The sequence below is a fragment of the Tiliqua scincoides genome, chromosome 15 (genome assembly GCF_035046505.1).
Source record: "Tiliqua scincoides isolate rTilSci1 chromosome 15, rTilSci1.hap2, whole genome shotgun sequence".
Taxonomy (NCBI): Eukaryota; Metazoa; Chordata; class Lepidosauria; order Squamata; family Scincidae; genus Tiliqua; species Tiliqua scincoides.
The window spans coordinates 3,740,212-3,744,668 of NC_089835.1; positions in this window are offsets into that span (position 1 = coordinate 3,740,212).

Sequence of the window (4,457 nt, forward strand, 5' to 3'; positions counted from 1 at the left end):
AGAACAACCATCTGTCGGGACCCAGCAGAAGTGGGTCCCTCATGTTAAGTTTTGGGGTTTTTTTTTGCATGTCAGGCTGCTGCTAAGAGCCCCGGAAGAGACCCTAAAGGTGGCAATTCGAAGCAGAGCAGTTCGAAAGGGGAGGCAATGGGGTTGTGGGGAGTATGGGGGCAGGAGACGTTGCAGATGAACTCAGTTCTATTGGGGGGGATCCTCCTGGGAGGGGGAGCCCCGCTACCTGTCAAACAGAGGGATAAGAACCAATTCCTTTAAGGGTAGCTTAAGGTTCCCTCCCGGCCCATTTAAATGACCCAGATTATTTTGTGACTCAGACAGAGAGCAGTCTGTTTTTCCACTTTACCCTGCAGAAATCTCAGCCAGGCCAGGCAGATTCTCTTTGTCACTCCACCGCCTTGGGTGTCATTGGCAATTAAACGGAAGACATGGCAAGATCAGGGGGCACCATTTAGGGACTGGTGGGGGACAGGATGAAAGCTGGGGGACGACACTCATGTCTCTTCCTGAGGTTTCGGATCACATGTGATCATTCCTTAAGAGCAATCATATTACTGATGATTATGATGTATAAAAAAGTAGCTACAGTTCAACAGATCGTCCTTCCTTCCTTCCTTCCTTCCTTCCTTCCTTCCTTCCTTCCTTCCTTCCTTCTCCTTTTGAATCTTGCTGTGAATCCCACTCCTCCCTCTCAAACCCTTTTACCCCTCTACTGGTGTTGCCAAAGTTCAAACCAAGCACTGTAGCTATGACTTGAAGCATACCTCAAGCTGCAGGAGTCAGTAGCAAAAAGAGCAGCCCCGGGCTGTTTTTGTTTCCTGGTCAGTTGGCAACTTAGCCCCCTCCCCTCTCCAAAACCTGAAAACCCTCTGAAACATTTTTTTCCTCAGGATATCGGAAAAGTCCCAATGATCTCCTCTTTGGTTTTAATTTTTTTTTTTTTTTAAAGATTTAGATTTTAAAATGTGGTTATCCTAATTTTATAGATTGAAACAATGCTTTAGGGAAAAAAGCTTAAAATGAGCATGTCCCACTCAATTCAAAAAAGGTTTACTTCTGAGTAGACATATAGAGGATTACGCTGTGATATAGTCTAGGAAGAGTAAACTGATAAATGTTATGTTTGGGAGTCCTAAGTATAAAGATTTAGATTTTAAAATGTGGTTATCCTAATTTTATAGCTTGAAACAATGCTTTTAGAAAAAAAAGCTTAAAATGAGCATGTCCCGCTCAATTCAAAAAAGGTTTACTTCTGAGTAGACATATAGAGGATTATGCTGTGATATAGTCTAGGAAGAGTAAACTGATAAATGTTTGTTATGTTTGGGAGTCCTAAGTATAAAGATTTAGATTTTAAAATGTGGTTATCCTAATTTTATAGCTTGAAACAATGCTTTTTAATTAAAAAAAGCTTAAAATGAGCATGTTCCACTCAATTCAAAAAAGGTTTACTTCTGAGTAGACATATAGAGGATTACGCTGTGATATAGTCTAGGAAGAGTAAACTGATAAATGTTTGTTATGTTTGGGAGTCCTAAGTATAAAGATTTAGATTTTAAAATGTGGTTATCCTAATTTTATAGCTTGAAACAATGCTTTAAAAAAAAAAAAAGCTTAAAATGAGCATGTCCCACTCAATTCAAAAAAGGTTTACTTCTGAGTAGACATATAGAGGATTACACTGTGATATAGTCTAGGAAGAGTAAACTGGTAAATGTTTGTTATGTTTGGGAGTCCTAAGTGTCAAAATCCCATTCAACTTTACATATATTTTTTCTTATACGAGCTGTGCTTTGACGTGTGCTATCACGTCAATTATGTTTGTCATTTTCTAATACGCGGTAGAATTAAATACATATGTTATTTAACTCTTCTGCCTGGTTTGAATTTGTAAGCGCATTGAATTGTATACAGATAATACACCTTTTAAATATAACTAGCGTCATGCAAATGATATTTACCTTTTCAGCCTCCCAGAGTTTTTTCCTCGGAGGTGCAGAGCTGGGAAAGAGTCATGATGTAGAATCTGGACGGCGCGGAAAGGTCTAACCCAAAAGGCCCGGCACCCCGTTTGAATGGCCACCAGTTGCTCCCAGAAGCGGTTGCAACTTCCCTTAGTTGTGTGAAGCCTCTTCTGAAACACCAGGACGAGGGCTTGAGACTGCGGCACCCTGATTACCGGGAGCTAATCACCAAGCAAGAGGGTTTTAAACCAGCTCAGGGAGACAGGCTGCAATGTGAATGGCTGCGTCTACTGACTTCTTCGGTGATGGGTAAGTTGGACAGAGTGCAACCCCAACGGCGATTCTGGACTTAGGGGGCCGCAAGAAGGCAGCAAAACAAAGAACCTCACTGCTGGAGGAGGGGAGGGAAGGAGATCCGGAGACCCCAGTTCACCTGAGGTCAACCCAGAGTCTCCCACTGATTTGACAAGGGTCAGCCCTAGATATCGACCTTAGTTCCCCCAGGGGTGGTGCTGCTGTTTAATCCTGGTGCGGAGAAAATTCCCACTGATGAAGTTTTGTCCCAGAATAGAGGGCATTGCAGGGGTCTTCATTTCATAACTTAGAGGTAGGCTGTCTCTGATGGTCAGGTGCAAGGGAGTGAAACCAGGAAGCAGGTCTCTTGTTTTCCTGTGTGCTCCCTGAGGCATGTGGTGGGCCGCTGTGAGATGCAGGAAGCTGGACTATAGGGGCCTTTGGCCTGATCCACCAGGGCTCTTCTTATGTTCTTGATTATTCAACATACACAGATAATCAAAGTGCCCCCTGGCTTTGAATTAGCTCCGACGTCAGCTCGCCAGAGAAACTGCCCTTGCCTTACATCTGCCCCCATTGCAATGGTTCTCCAATTTTTTTAAGCGCCGGGATTCGCTTTCTAGAATGACCATCTGACGGGACCCACCAGAAGTGATGTCATCAACCTGGAAGTGATGTCATGGCCGGAAGCGACATCACCAAACAGGAACATTTTTAACACCCCACCGATGACAACATCAAGTCAAATCAAGTCAGTAAATTAAAAAAGTAAAGTAAGTATAAGTTAAAAAAAAATTATTTAAAAGAAAGAAGAACCCCTGTAACCCTCCCAAGAAGTTGCTGATCTATTTTTAAAAATTCCCCAAATATCCCAAAGGCTGCAATCCTATCAACATTTACCCAGGAGTAAGCCCCATGGACTATCATTGTTAAAAGCTTATACAAAGCAGCCTGTTCAAATGGAAAAGGTGCAAAAGAGAGCGACTAAGATGATTCCAGGGCTGGGGCACCTTCCTTATGAGGAAAGGCTAAGGCGTTTGGGCCTCTTCAGCCTAGAAAAGAGGCGCCTGAGGGGGGACATGATTGAGACATACAAAATTATGCAGGGGATGGACAGAGTGGATAGGGAGATGCTCTTTACACTCTCACATCACACCAGAACCAGGGGACATCCACTAAAATTGAGTGTTGGGCGGGTTAGGACAGACAAAAGAAAATATTTCTTTACTCAGCGTGTGGTTGGTCTGTGGAACTCCTTGCCACAGGATGTGGTGCTGGCGTCTAGCCTAGATGCCTTTAAAAGGGGATTGGACAAGTTTCTGGAGGAAAAATCCATTATGGGGTACAAGCCATGATGTGTATGCGCAACCTCCTGATTTTAGAAATGGGTTATGTCAGAATGCCAGATGCAAGGGAGGGCACCAGGATGAGGTCTCTTGTTATCTGATGTGCTCCCTGGGGCATTTGGTGGGCCGCTGTGAGATACAGGAAGCTGGACTAGATGGGCCTATGGCCTGATCCAGTGGGGCTGTTCTTATGTTCTTATGTTAAAGTACAGATCTCTCACATTTTCCCAAACGCAGACCACGGCAGCATCAAATCTAACAGATTAAAAATAAAATACTCATTGAAATGGAGACCCACCTGCAACTGGCTCGCAACCCACCCAGTGTGCCCCAGACCCACTGTGTTGTATCCCTTGCGGGAGATAATAAACTGTAAGCCCCTCGGGGCAGGGTATGCACTGAGATGATAGCATATTTCTTCCCCTTAGCCCTTCCTTCAGCAACCTTTGTAGTCTCCCTTGTGTCGAGATCTAGATTGTAAGCCCCTGAGGGCAGAGACTTGCCTTCTCATCCTTTGCAGACGGTTAAGGTCCATGGATGGCAATAATCATCAATAAATAAGCAATCACTACCAAGGAATTAAATAATATGAGATAAATTAGGTAACCGGAGTAATTATTTAGGATGAATTAATTAATAGAGCCACGCAGCATCTACCCCAAAGAATTAAAGCTTGGCCCTGTATACTTACAGTACTGCCCCTTCACTGGCTATATCTGTTTGTGTCAACGTGCAGCTGAGTGGATTGGAAAGAGAGAATATATTTTCCACTCTCAATACTTGCTTAGGCCTGGAGATAGTAACTGGCCCCAGACTGAAGAGCGGCCTGAGGTTTTAA